This window comes from Ranitomeya variabilis, chromosome 4 (genome assembly GCF_051348905.1).
Source record: "Ranitomeya variabilis isolate aRanVar5 chromosome 4, aRanVar5.hap1, whole genome shotgun sequence".
Lineage (NCBI taxonomy): Eukaryota > Metazoa > Chordata > Amphibia > Anura > Dendrobatidae > Ranitomeya > Ranitomeya variabilis.
The window spans coordinates 380,606,973-380,622,569 of NC_135235.1; the positions used below are offsets into that span (position 1 = coordinate 380,606,973).

Here is a 15,597-nt window from a genome sequence, read left to right on the forward strand (position 1 = left end):
TTGTCGCTCGGCTCTGGTCAGAATTCTGTCACATTGCATAGAATCAAGTGACCGTTCAGACAGCACCGCCAAAGGATTAACAGATTTGCGCTCCCGCAAACGTCGATCAATTTGAATGGCCAGAGCCATTGAATCATTCAGACCTGTCGGGATAGGAAACCCCACCATCACATCTTTAATGGCTTCAGAAAGACCATTTCTGAAATTTGCGGCCAGTGCACACTCATTCCATTGAGTAAGCACGGACCATTTCCGAAATTTTTGACAATATACCTCAGCTTCGTCCTGACCCTGAGAGATAGCCAGCAACATCTTTTCAGCCTGATTTTCAAGATTAGGCTCCTCATAAAGCAAACCAAGTGCCAGGAAAAACGCATCAACATTCACCAATGCAGGATCTCCTGGCGCCAGAGAGAAGGCCCAATCTTGAGGGTCGCCGCGCAAGAAGGAAATAACAATCTTAACTTGCTGAGCGGAATCACCAGTGGAACGAGGTTTCAGAGACAGAAACAATTTGCAATTATTCCTAAAATTCAGGAACTTGGATCTATCTCCAAAAAACGGCTCAGGAATAGGTATTTTTGGTTCAGACATAGGGCTATGGATAACAAAATCCTGAATGCTTTGCACCCTAGCAGCAAGCTGATCCACACTAGAAGTCAGGGTCTGGACATTCATATCTGCAGCAGAGTTCCAGCCACTCAGAGAAAAAGGGGATGGAAGAAGCTAGGCAAACTGCAACAAAAAAAACAAAAAAAACCAAACTCAGAACTTCTTTTTAATCCCGCTTCTGCGATGCAATAAACATTTTCTTCTGGCCTGGCATACTGTTATGATCCCAGTGGTAGAGGATCTCTGATATTCCGGCAAGATAGCAAAAAACATAAATACTGCTCTAGGGAGGTGAAAACTGGGCTAACCGCATACCTGATCCTAACACACACAACTAAAAGCAGCCGGTGAACGTGCCTACGTTGGTTCTAGACGTCTCGAGCCAGCCGGAGAACTGACTACCCCTAGAGGGAAAACAAGACCTCACTTGCCTCCAGAGAAATTGAACCCCAAAGATATAGAAAGCCCCCAACAAATAATAACGGTGAGGCAAGAGGAAAACACAAACATAGAGATGAACTAGATTCAGCAAAGTGAGGCCCACTAGTCTAGATAGGCAGAAAATAGATAGTGGACTATGCGGTCAGCAGAAAACCCTACAAAAACATCCACGCTGAACATTCAAGAACCCCCACACCGACTGACGGTGCGGAGGGAGAATATCAGCCCCCCTAGAGCTTCCAGCGAGCAGAAAATCAAAATATTAAGCAAGCTGGACAAAAACACAGAAAAATGCAAATGATCCAAATTGTTCAAAACGGACTTAGCTTTTCTTGCATGAGACAGACTGAAAGGAATCCGGAGGAGACCATATAGGTCTGGATACAACGATGCCAGGCAAGAGACTGAGTCCAGAGGAAACTTAAATAGGGAACACCCGCTGCTTAACGACACAGCTGGAGCTCAGGCCTGCAACAAGACATGCCTAACACAATACCGTTAGTGACCACCAGAGGGAGCCCAGAAACACAGTTCACAACACACCCCTACCCTAATTCAAAATACCAAGGATTGTCTGTCTGCTGTCTCTAACATCATGTCCTCCCTCTATCTGAAACTAAATCTCTCCAAAACGGAACTTCTTGTGTTTCTCCCTTCTACTAACCTCACTCTTCCCAACATCGAAATTACTCTGGAGGGTTCAACCATAACTCCCAAGCAGCATGCCCGCTGTCTTGGGGTCATATTCGACTCTGAACTTTCCTTTACTCCCTATATCCGATCACTCACTCGCTCTTGTCACCTGCATCTTAAAAACATCTCCAGAATCCGACCTTTTCTCACCTTTGAAACTGCTACGACTCTTACTGTCGCTCTTATTCATTCTCGTCTGGATTACTGCAACTCTCTTCTGATCGGTCTCCCTCTTACCAAACTTTCTCCTCTCCAATCCATCTTGAATGCGGCAGCCAGGGTCATATTTCTGTCCAACCGCTTCACCGATGCCTCCATCTTGTGCCAGTCATTACACTGGCTACCCATTCGCTACAGGGTCCAGTATAAACTCATAGCTCTCACCCACAAAGCCCTCCACAGTTCTGCACCGCCTTATATCTCCTCTCTCATCTCTGTCTATCGCCCTACACGTGCCCTCCATTCTACAAATGACCTAAGGCTAACATCCCCCGTAATCCGAACCTCGCACCTCTGTCGCCAAGACTTCTCTCGTGCTGCGCCAGCTCTCTGGAATGCACTTCCCCAGATGATCAGACTGATACCTAGCCCCGACCTATTCAAGCGCGCTCTAAAAACCCATCTCTTCAAACAAGCCTACCACATCAACTACTCAGTAAACTAACTTTGCCCTGTTCCCTCCTTCCAAATATTATTCTAAATCTGCACCCTACTATTCATCTGTCTCCACACTCTCCATGCACATGATAACTGCACTTGATACTTGACTATTGCACTTAAACACACAGGCTGATGACCGGATCATGCAGCTTTATATGAAAATCCCTATTTATTATAATTGCCAGACCTGAAATAACAAGCACTTTTCACCTATTGTGTCCCCCCCATTTCCTTGTAGATTGTAAGCTTGCGAGCAGGGACCTCACTCCTAATGTCACTGTTTAAATTTTCTTAACTTGTATTGAATTTGTCTGTATATGTCCCTGCTTAATTGTAAAGTGCTGCGGAATATGTTGGCGCTATATAAATAAAGATTATTATTATTATAGGTTTAATTGTCTATGGGAGTTGTCCTGTGGTCCAGAAGTTATTTGGACATCTTTTTTACATTTGATATTTGATGACCTTGATATGTCGGGCTTTGTCAAACTTCGTAATACAGCATAACAGGAAGTCTGAAGGACCTTTTACCAGAGAGAAAGTGAAACCAAAGTACAAGTATATATGCATTACATTCGACTAAGCATATAACATCGCCATCTACTGTCTCAAGTGTAAACTCCTCCTGCACACAAATAAGTCTACCTGTTGCTTATCTGCCAACATGTTTAAGGCGACTCTTGCTCTTTTTTCATTCCATATAAAAACATTAATTATATTTTGAATTTTGGCAATAAAGAAAGAAGGGATAGTTAGCGGTAAAGTTCTGAAATATATATATATATATATATATATAGTATTTTGGGTAGTATAAATGATTTTACAGCCAGTATTTTTCCCATTCAAGAGAGTTCTGAATTCCCAAAGCCAGAAAAATCTAGATATGTTTCTAATATTAATCTTCAAGTTAGCAGAAACTATTGACTGTATTTTTTTGTGATAATAATATTGAGGTATAAGACTTCTTTCTCCTCCCAGATAAAATTTGTTAAATTTTTTAATGCGTCAATTGTCTGATCAGTCAGATTAAAAAGTGGGAAATTTCGATTTTGACAGTTAATTCTAAAATAGGAGACCACTGAAAATGAATCTAATATCATTAATAATGTCTTGATGAAATCTGGAGGATTTCATAATGTCAAAAACAAGTCATCCGCAAACAAAGTAATTTTAAAATGATGCAATGGAATCTGAAAGCCCATAATAGAGCTGTCATTCCTAATTTTATCTGCAAGAGGTTCCATTGCTAATACCTATTCACCTTTTTATGTTTTGCTGCAATTATGCTTTTTGGAGGACAATCCAATAAACCACTAAATTTTTTATAAGAAACACTGTGACATTTTCTTTAGAGTATCGCGTCTGGTATAGAGTCGAGAATAAATAAAATAATATACAAAATAAGTATATTTAACAAAGGCCTATTATACTATTTCTTTTCTGTGGAAATTAATGCCACTTTAGTGGTGTGTGACATTCATTTTTTGAAATGTTGAGACTCCAAGTTGGGTCTCCATCTGGTGGGTTGCCTGTGTTAAGTAGGGCTCACAGACAGGCAGGCCTGCACTTACTTTTAGCCAACTACCTTTACTTTCCTTAAATTTTCCTAGCAATATTACTGTATGAAACTGATGGTTGTGCCATCTGAGAGTGGCTGGAAAAAGAATTGGAGGTGTTGCATGAGGTATCAGGGCTCCCAGCTAAGAAGGCTTACACTGCTCCCTTATCCACCAGGTCCTCATTCAAACTTCAATTCCAAGCTGTAAATGGTGGGCCAGACCCAGATACCTCATGCATGGTCCATGGCTGACTGCTGCTGTGCCATTTGCAAATTTCTACTGTAGGTCAATTGACGCCACTTTTCATGGTGTCGGCCCCTAATTTTTGCTGTTTGGGAAGTTTTTTGCCACCCCTTAAGGTGTTGTGTATACATTTGGTTTGGTCTCCCATTCAATCTAATGGAGCGAACATGTTCAGCGAATGTCTCAACGTTCTGCGAATCGAACCAAACCTTGAAAGGTTTGCTCATCTCTACACAAGATCACATAATACTCTATGGCTGCAAAATGTAACCCCGCAAAATTTGTTAATGCTTTTTTCAATCGTTATAGATGACAAAAATTTTCCTCAGACCACAGAATAGTATATGGGTAAGAAATGTAAACCCCGCTAAAAATGTAACCCCTTACCCACCTTGGACGTATCCATACGTCCATGTGACCTGGGACTTTTTGACCTCAGACAGATGTATACGTTCAGGCGATTGGACGCACAGGTTGTGCATGCGCGATTGCCACCAGGTGTCATCTGATTGTGACAGCTGACATCCGGCACTAAGTGCCACGAGCCGTCCTGCTTTAAATGCTGCAAAAAAACTCGATCACAGTATTTTGTGAGCAGGAAGAGGCATGACAGCACCTCTGCCTTTGATTGGAGACCCCGCAATGTCACGCAGGTTCCAGATTGTTGCATTAGTGACCCAATGTCTTCATGATGACATCCGGGTCACCGGAGCTAGCAAAGTTGCTAGATCATGCTCAGAGCATGTTTGGCATTTCTGAAGCAATTAGAGCCAAGCAATAAGCGCCAAAGTGTACCTAAACCAAATATAGAATCCATGTTTGGCATTTCTTAAGCGATGAGAGCCTGCCTAATTTACGGGTGCATGTCTCCAGAAGCACGGGCTGGGCATAACATTCTGGTAACTGCAACGTACTTGGTCACTACAGCGTACAGGTCACTACAATGGCACTTTGCAATTTTCACTCGGCAACATCCATTGCTGCTTATTTCTGGAAAATACCCATGGAGTCAACATAGTCACAACACCTGTAGATAAATTCCCAAAGGGGTATAATTTCCAAAATGGGATCACTTGAGGGATTCTGCTCTTCTACTAATTAGGGGCTCTGTATATGGAGTCTACAAACTGTTCTAGGAAAATCTGTGCTCCAGGAGGCAAATAGCGCTCTGTTCCTCCTTAGCCTCTCCGTATGGCTAAGTAGTACTGTACAGCCAGCCACATATGGGGTATTGCCACATTCAGTAGAAGTTGTGGGACAAATTTTGGTGCCATTTTTATCCACTTCTTGTGTGAAAATGTAAAATCTGGGGCTAAAACAAAATTTTGGTGGTCAAAATGTAGTTATTTTTTCTTCACTGCCCAATGGTATACAATTCTGTGACACACCCGTGGTGTCAATATGATCACTGCACCGCTAGATGAATTCATTGAGAGGTGTAGTTTCTAAAATGGGCCAACTTATGGGGAGTTCTCCTGTTCTGGCACCTCATGGGCTCTCCCAGTGGGTCATGGCACTGCAAACCATAACACTAAAATCTACACTATAGTATGGCGCTCCTTGCCTTCTGAGCTTTGCACAGTGCCTGAAAAATATTACCTGATTACATGTAGGGTATTGGCGCACTCAGGAAAAGATGAACATCAATTTGTTGCAAAAAAACTCCTATTAGCCCTTAGAGATATTAAAAACTTGGAGCTAAAACAACATTTTAGTGGTAAAATTGTAATTTATTCTTTCTACACCGCTCAAGGGTATAAAATTCTGTGAGGCACATGTGGTTTCGATATGATCACTGCACCCCTAGATGAATTCATTTGGTAGTGTAGTTTGTAAAATTAGTTCATATTTGGGGATTTTTGTTGTTCTAACACCTCCGGTTCTCTGCCAATATGACATGGCACCCTCAAAGTATTCTCGCAAATTCTGAACACCAATATGGCGCGTCTTCCCTTCTGAGCTTTGCACTGTGCCTGAAAAGTCGTATTCCCCCACATATGGGGTATCGGCATACTCAGGAGAAATTGCACTACAAATTGTGTGGTGCAATTTCTCCTGTTACCCTTATGAAAATGAAAATGAAAAATTTGGGGCAAAAAACATTTGTGGGGAAAATGTGATTTTTTTTTATTTTCATGGCTCAACGTTATAAACATCTGTGACGTACGTGAGGGTCCAATGTGCTCACTGCACAGCTAGATCAGTTCTGTAAGGGGTCTAGTTTCCAGAATGGTGTCATTTGTGCGGGATTTTCACTGTTTAGGCACATGAGGGGCTCTCCAAAGGCGACATGGCATCCGCCAATTGTTCCAGCAAATTTTGCATTCAAAAAGTCAAATGGTGCTCCTTCCCTTCCGAGCTCTATCGTTCGCCCAAACAGTATTTTTCTCCTCATATGGGGAATCTCCATGCTCAAAAGAAATTGTACAACAAATTTTGGGGTCCATTGTTTTCTGTTAATCTTGAAAAAACAAAACTTGGATCTGAAGTTATTTTTTGTGAAAAAAAGTTAATTGTACATTTTGTTTTCCACATTACAAAAATTCCTGTGAAGCACCTGAAGGGATAATAAACTTCTTGAATGTGGTTTTGAGCACTTTAAGGGTTGTAGTTTTTAGAATGGTGTCACTTTTGGATATTTTCTATCATATAGACCCCTCAAATTCACTTCAAATGCACGTGGTCTCTTAAAAAATGGTTTTGTAATTTTGTTGGAAAAAGGAGAAAATTGCTAGTCAAGTTTTAACCCTTATAACTTCATAACGAAAAAAAAAATGGTTTAAAAAATGGTGCTCATGTAAAGTAGACATGTGGGAAATGTTATTTATTAACTGTCAACTCTCTAGTTTAAGGGCATAAGAATTAAAAGTTTGAAAATTGAAAAATTTTCACTAAACTTCCATTTTTTTTTCATAAATAAATGCAAGTTATAGTGAGGAAATTTTACTACTATCATGAAGTACAATATGTCACAAAAAAGCAAGCTCAGAATCAGTGGGATCCGTTGAAGCATTCTAGAGTTATTACCTCATAAATGGGAACTGGTCAGAATTGTAAAACTTGGCCAGGTCATTAACGTGAAAACCACCTTGGGGAGTAAGGCTATGTGCACACGTTGCGGATTTGGCTGCGAATTCGCAGCGGATTGGCCGCTGCAGATTCACAGCATTTTTCTATGCAGTTTATAGTACCATGTAAACCTATGGAAAACCAAATCCGCAGTGCACATGCTGCGGAAAATACCGTGCAGAAATGCTGCGTTGTATTTTCCGCAGCATGTCAATTCTTTGTGTAGATTCCGCAGCGGTTTACATCTGCTCCTTAATAGGAATCCGCAGGTGTAAAACCGCATGTGGAATCCGCACAAAAAAACGCAGGAAATCTGTGGTAAATCTGCGGTAAATCCACAGGTAAAATGCAGTGTGTTTTACCTGCGGATTTTACAAAAACGGTGTGCAAAAATCCACACACGAATCCGCAACGTGTGCACATAGCTTTAAGGACTAAGGCTGTTTTCACACATCAGTTTTTTGCCATCAGTCACAATCCATCGAATGTTGAAAAAAAATGATCCGTCGCAGATTGTGAAAAACTGATGTGTTGGATCCGCTTTTTCGACGGATCCGACTTGCTGATCCAGCTAATTGGATCCTGAAAAAATCGAAGCAAGCTCAGTTAAAAAAACGAAATCCTGCGCCATAGGGTTCCATTCTAGCAAACATAGTAACGTTTTTTGTGTCCGTTTTTTCGACGGACACAAAAAAATTACTATGTCTGTTTTCTCCGGCCGTCCGAAAAACAATTTTCGACTGATCCAGCGAAAAACGGATGAAACGTGAGGCCATTCGTTGCATGTTACACTGTATGGATGACTAATTGAATACAGTAACACATTTTTTCTGGAGTTATAACTAACAAAAATGTGCTCCAGACCAAATAATACTGCATTGCTTAGAAATGTAACCCTACAAAATTTTTAAACGCTTTTTCTCAGTATTTGAAATCACAACAATTTACCCAGACCATGTAATACTGTATGGCTGAGAAATGTAAGCTTACAAAACTTTTTAACTTTTTTTTTTTAGTTTCATAGATCACAGCAAATGTACCCTAGACCATGGAATAGTGTAATCCAGGCAATTTTTTTAATGCCTTTTTGTAGTGTTAGATAATATTACAGAAATTTACCCCAGACCACGGAATTGTATATGGGTGAGAAATGTAATCCAGCTAATTTTTTAACACTTTTTTTTTCAGTTTTATAGGGCACAGAAAATGTACGCCAGACAATGTAATACTTTGTAAGGGACAAATTTAAGCCTGCAAAATTTTTAAACACTTTTGGAGTGTTAAATATATATACATATATATATATTTTTCACAAAAGCAGGCAGCACTCCATGGTCTTTGAGACAATGTGTAGGTGTTTATTGAACCCACATCTCCATGCATGGAGATGTGGGTTCAATAAACACCTACACATTGTCTCAAAGACCATGGAGCGCTGCCTGCTTTTGTGAAAAATATTTACAGGAAACAACCAAGGACAGGTTGTCTGGGCTCTGCACCCGAAGATAAGTAGTGAATTTGTGCTGTTCCAATTTTTTCTTCATTATATATATATATATATATATATATATATATATATATATATATATATAATATCATTCAGCTGCCGTGATGAAAACTAAATCTCCGAGCAGTCATAAATACTCGGAGGTCACCCGAGCGTGCTCGGGAAAACCCGAGCAACGCGTACACTCGCTCATCACTAGTGAAGACCAGTCCAGGCTATGGAAAATAGAATAGCTTGCGCCAAGAGAAGGAAATTCAATTTGCATGAAAGGGTGGAATGGAACAATATTGGGTGATGTGGGAGAAAGGGAAGGTCAGTGAGGTGTGGATGCTTAGTGCAGCCTACTAAACCAGTGGAACATCCCATCCCGGCTGCATTGGTATGTAAACAAGCAGAGCTCCAGGATGAAGGGGACTACATGGAAATGAAAAAAATCACAGTTTATGATATGGAAGCACAAAGCAAAACTGGAATATTAAAATACTTTATTTTTACACATTTTTACCAAAACAGAAAGCTCCTTTAAGGGCAGAATATAGGCATGTAAACACCTTGGCAAATCTTACACAGTTCTCTCTCCTTCTTCTTGTATGAAGATTCATGCTCATGAAATCTGTGGACAGAAAAGAAAATGACATCATAGATTGTTAATGAAATCCTTACTTTAGAATCAGGACTTTGACAAGCCACTGCAGACAGGCCAGTTATTAAATTTTTTCTTTCTCAGTTAAACATACATTGCTGAAATCAAGCAGCTGTACAGTGTTCATTTTAGGACATGATCACATATCAAAGTCAAACATCAGAAATACTCTGTCTGATACCTGATTCTGATACTTGATTCTGATACCTAACTTTCACATATCAAAGTCAAACATCAGAAATACTCTGTCTGATACCTGACTCTGATACCTGATTCTGATACCTGACTTTGATACTTGACTTTGATGCCTGATACAGTTGGTGTTTGATACATGGTTTCCGTGGATTGGGCAGTATGTATATGATATCAGATTCCCTTTAATTTTTTATCACAAATATATAATAATAAATAATCATCACTGTCCCCGATACGGCTCACAATCTAAATTCCCTATCAGTGTGTCTTTGAAATGTGGGAGGAAACTGGAGTACCTATGGAAACCCACAGAGAACATACATACTCCTTGCAGATGTTGTCCTTGGTGGGATTTGAACCCAGGACTCCAGCTGCAGTGCTATCCACTGAGCTACCGTGCTGTCCCACTATATAGGGAAATGTCTGTAGAAAATGAGTTTCCTTGAATTACCCTGAAGAATTTTAGGTGGCTTCCTAGGAACTGACTATGCTGTGAAGGTGGAAAACTGATATTGCTTGAGGTAGAGCACTCTTGTTGGTATTATTTTAGATTTGGGTTTGCATCAGTGACAGCACAACAGGGTCAAGATCTGGGAAGAAGTGGGCAGTGTGGATTCAACTAAATTTAGATCATAAGGCGAACTGGTCATCGAGATTTAGCTAACTAAACTACAGGCATTGTCAGGTTGGCTTATCATCATTCTAGCACTAGTCCCCAGAACACAGTGGATGGCACAGGCGCAGATTGAGAGCATCGCTTGCTGAAAGATGCTACTGTGAATTTTGTTGAAGCAATAATTTTTCTTGAAGACCAGAATATTAAATGCGCATGCTCTGCATTTAAAATAAGTTATTTAAGCCCAGAATGATGATGATGATGTCAGAGCACCAAAAAAAGAACTACCCACCCCGGAGCATGAGCATCTCATTAACTCAAAACTGCAAACAGAGATTAAACCACAATACAGATTTTTAGCATTAGCACAGGGCTCTTCCATGGTCAGACAGATTTCTTCAACCCAGATATCATTTTAATCAGTGTAACAGCACCAACTGTTGTGAACTCTGTTTTTGGGCTCCCTCTTGTGGTCACAAGTGGTACTGTGTGAGTGCTGTCTTTGGGCTCCCTCTGGTGGCTCTTTGTGTCATTCTGCAGGTCTGGGGCTGGCTTCAGCTGTCTCGTTATCTGTTGCTGGTTTCCTATTTAGCTCACCTGGACTTTCAGTGGTTGCCTGCTGTCGATGTATTCAGTGCTATTTTGATCTCTCCTGAATTCCTTCGTTATCAGTCTCTCCAAGAGAAGCTAAGTTTCTGTTTGGTTATTTTTTGCTCATCAGAGTTCAATATGTTTCTTGGTTATTTATTTGTCTTTGTCCAGCTTGCTAATATGTGATTTCCTTGCTTGCTGGTAGCTCTAGGGGGCTGAGTTTCTCCCCTCACACCGTTAGTTGGTGTGGGGGTTCTTGAATTCTCAGCGTGGATATTTTGTATAGGGTTTTTACTGACCACACAGTTCCCTGTCTGTCTTCTGCTATCTAGTATTAGTGGGCCTCATTTGCTGAATCTGTTTTCATTTCTACGTGTGTATTTTCCCCTTACCTCACCGTTATTATTTGTTGGGGGCTTACTATATCTTTGGGGTCATTTCTCTAAGGCAAGTGAGGTCTTACTTTCTCTATAGGGGTAGCAAGTTTCTCAGTCTGCGTCGAGACGTCCAGGAATTTAGGCACGTTCACCGGCTACCTTTAGTGTGTTTGGTTAGGATCAGGTTTTGCGGTCAGTCCAGTTACCACCTCCCTAGAGCTCGTTCTATGTTCAGTAACTTAGCTAGTCCATTCTGTGATCCTCAGCCACTAAGGATCATAACAGTACAGCAGGCCAAAAAGTGTTTAATGCATCGCAGAAGTGGGATAAGAGAAGTCCTGAGTACAATTTTTTTTTTCCTCTCCCTTTGCTGCAGTCTGTCCAGCTTCTCTCATCCCCTTAATCTCTGGGTGGCTTTGAGTTCAGCTGCAGACATGGATATTCAGAGTCTGACTTCTAGTGTGGATCGTCTTGCTGCAAGGGTGCAAAGCATTCAGGATTTTGTTGTTCACAGTCCTATGTCTGAGCCAAAAGTACCTATTCCTGAGTTGTTTTCAGGAGATAGATCGAGGTTTCTGAATTTTAAGAATAATTGTAAATTATTTCTTTCTTTGAGACCTCGTTCCTCTGGTGATTCCGCTCAGCAAGTTAGAATTGTTATCTCCCTGTTACGTGGCGACCCTCAAGATTGGGCTTTCTCCCTGGCGCCAGGAGATCCTGCATTGCTGAATGTGGATGCGTTTTTTCTGGCGCTTGGATTGCTTTATGAGGAACCTAATCTTGAGAACCAGGCAGAAAAGGCCTTGTTGGCTCTCTCTCAGGGTCAGGATGAAACTGAGGTGTATTGTCAAAAATTTTGGAAATGGTCGGTGCTTACTCAGTGGAATGAGTGTGCCCTGGCTGCAAATTTCAGAGAAGGTCTTTCCGAAGCCATTAAGAAAGTTATGGTGGGGTTCCCCACGCCTGCAAGTCTGAATGACTCAATGGCTTTGGCCATTCAGATTGATCGGCGTTTGCGGGAGCGCAAATCTGCGCACCATCTGGCGGTGTTTTCTGAATAGAGACCTGAGTCTATGTAATGTGACCGAATTCTGACCAGAATTGAGCGGCAAAGTCATAGACGTCAAAATGGGTTGTGCTTTTACTGTGGTGATTCAACTCATGTTATCTCAGCATACTCTAAGCGCTTAAAAAAAAATCGCTAAAACTGTCACCGTTGGTACTATACAGCCTAAATTCATTTTGTCTGTTACTTTAATTTGTTCTTTGTCATCCTACTCGGTTATGGCTTTTGTGGATTCAGGTGCTGCCCTGAACCTGATGGATTTGTCGTTTGCCAGGCACTGTGGTTTTGACCTGGAGCCTTTAGAATTCCCTATTCCACTGAGGGGAATTGATGCTACACCATTGGCTGAGAATAAGCCTCAGTATTGGACTCAAGTGACCATGTGCATGACTCCTGTACATCAGGAGGTGATTCGCTTTCTTGTGCTGCATAATTTGCATGATGTTGTCGTTTTGGGTCTGCCATGGTTGCAGGACCATAATCCAGTATTGGATTGGAAAGCTATGTCTGTTTCAAGTTGGGGTTGCCAGGGGATTCATGGCGATGCTCCTTTGGTGTCAATTGCTTCTTCCACTCCTTCTGAGGTCCCTGAGTTTTTGTCGGACTACCAGGATGTATTTGATGAGCCCAGATCCGGTGCCCTGCCTCCTCACAGGGATTGTAATTGTGCTATAAATTTGATTCCTGGTAGTAAGTTCCTTAAGGGACGACTTTTTAATTTGTCAGTACCAGAACAAGCCGCGATGCGGAGTTATATAAAGGAGTCTTTAGAGAAGGGACATATTCGCCTGTCCTCCTCCCCTCTTGGTGCAGGATTCTTTTTGTGGCCAAGAAGGATGGTTCTCTGAGACCTTGTATAGATTATCGTCTTCTAAATAAAATCACGGTCAAATTTCAGTATCCTTTGCCATTATTATCTGATCTGTTTGCTCGGATTAAGGGGTCCAGTTGGTTCACCAAGATAGATCTTCGTGGTGCGTATAACCTTGTGCGTATTACGCAGGGGGATGAATAGAAAACAGCATTTAATACGCCCGAAGGCCATTTTGAGTACTTGGTGATGCCTTTTGGACTCTCTAATGCTCCTTCTGTGTTCCAGTCCTTCATGCATGACATTTTCCGAGAATATCTGGATAAATTTATGATTGTGTATCTGGATGACATTTTGGTCTTTTCTGAGGATTGGGAGTCCCATGTGAAGCAGGTCAGGATGGTATTTCAGGTCCTGCGTGCTAATGCCTTATTTGTGAAGGGCTCAAGATGTCTCTTCGGAGTACAGAAGGTTTCCTTTTTGGGTTTTATTTTTTCCCCTTTTACTATTGAGATGGACCCAGTCAAGGTCCAGGCTATTCATGACTGGACTCAGCCTACATCTGTTAAGAGTCTTCAGAAGTTCTTGGGTTTTGCTAATTTTTACCGTCGCTTCATTGCTAATTTTTCTGGTGTGGTTAAACCCTTGACGGATTTGACCAAGAAGGGTTCTGATGTGACTAATTGGTCTCCTGCGGCCGTGGAAGCCTTTCGGGAGCTGAAGCGCCGGTTTTCTTCGGCTCCAGTTTTGTGTCAGCCTGATGTCTCTCTTCCTTTCCAGGTCGAGGTTGATGCTTCTGAGATTGGAGCAGGGGCTGTTTTGTCGCAGAGAAGCTCTGATTGCTCTGTGATGAAGCCTTGTGCTTTCTTTTCGAGAAAGTTTTCACCTGCCGAGCGGAATTATGATGTTGGTAATCGGGAGTTGTTGGCTATGAAGTGGGCATTTGAGGAGTGGCGACATTGGCTCGATGGAGCTAAGCATCGTGTGGTGGTCTTGACTGATCACAAAAATCTGATTTATCTCGAGTCTGCCAAGCGGCTGAATCCTAGACAGGCTCGTTGGTCGTTGTTTTTCTCCAGTTTCGATTTCGTGGTCTCGTACCTGCCTGGTTCGAAGAACGTGAAGGCTGATGCTCTTTCTAGGAGTTTTGTGCCTGACTCTCCGGGAGTTTCAGAGCCGGCTGGTATCCTCAGAGAGGGAGTGATTTTGTCTGCCATTTCCCCAGATTTGCGACGAGTGCTGCAGAAATTTCAGGCGGATAGACCTGACCGTTGCCCACCAGAGAGACTGTTTGTCCCAGATAGATGGACCAGCAGAGTTATTTCCGAGATTCATTCTTCGGTGTTGGCAGGCCATCCTGGGATTTTTGGTACCAGGGATTTGGTGGCTAGGTCCTTCTGGTGGCCTTCCTTGTCGCGGGATGTGCGTTCCTTTGTGCAGTCCTGTGGGATTTGTGCTCGGGCTAAGCCTTGCTGTTCTCGTGCCAGCGGTTTGCTTTTGCCTTTGCCTGTCCCGAAGAGGCCTTGTGTTGTGATTTTGCTTTTTGCTCCCTCTAGTGGTCATTAGTGATTTGACTCTGGAGCGTCTGTCTTTTCCTATATCCTCACCTGGGCCGTTAGTTCAGGGGCGTTGCTATATAAGCTCCCTGGACCTTCAGTTCAATGCCTGGCATCGTTGAAATCAGAGCTAATCTGTTGTGCTCTTGTCCTCTTATCCTGGTTCCTGTTTTTCAAGCTAAGTCTGCTTCTTTGCTTTTTGCTTTTGTTTTGTTTGGTATTTTTGTCCAGCTTGTTCCTATCTGTATCCTGACCTTTGCTGGAAGCTCTAGGGGGCTGGTGTTCTCCCCCCGGACCGTTAGACGGTTCGGGGGTTCTTGAATCTCCAGCGTGGATTTTTATAGGGTTTTTGTTGACCAGATAAGTTATCTTGCTTTATTCTGCTATTAGTAAGCTGGCCTCTCTTTGCTGAACCTGGTTCATTTCTGTGTTTGTCATTTCCTCTTACCTCACCGTTATTATTTGTGGGGGGCTTGTATCTTGCTTTGGGGTCCCTTTCTCTGGAGGCAAGAGAGGTCTTTGTTTTCTTCTCCTAGGGGTAGTTAGATTCTCCGGCTGGCGCGAGTCATCTAGCGATCACCGTAGGCATGATCCCCGGCTACTTCTAGTGTTGGCGTTAGGAGTAGCTATTTGGTCAACCCAGTTACCACAGCCCTATGAGCTGGATTTTTGTATCTTGCAGACTTACACTTTCCTCTGAGACCCTGTCCACTGGGGTCATAACAGTATGCCAGGCCAGTATTAAATGTTTAATGCATTGCAGAAGTGGGATTATAAGAAAGAAAATTTTGAGTTTTTTTTTTCCCTCTCTCATTTTTTTTTTTCTTTTCCCCTTTACCTCAGAGTGGCTTAAGCTTGCTGCAGACATGAATGTCCAGACCTTGATTACAAGTGTGGACCAGCTTGCCGCTCGTGTGCAGGGTATACAAGATTATGTTACCAGAAATCCTAGGTCTGA

General features: G+C 42.1%; 1 protein-coding gene across 2 annotated transcripts in view; it reads right to left on the reverse strand.

The window, feature by feature from the left end:
• Positions 1-9,254: 9,254 nt before the first annotated feature.
• Positions 9,255-15,597, reverse strand: part of SMTNL1 (smoothelin like 1) — a 384,545-nt gene continuing 378,202 nt past the window's right edge. For both annotated transcript variants that reach the window (XM_077250807.1, XM_077250806.1), the window contains one exon: positions 9,255-9,397. The gene's annotated coding sequence lies outside the window, so the exon portion shown is untranslated. The remainder of the gene's footprint in view (positions 9,398-15,597) is intronic.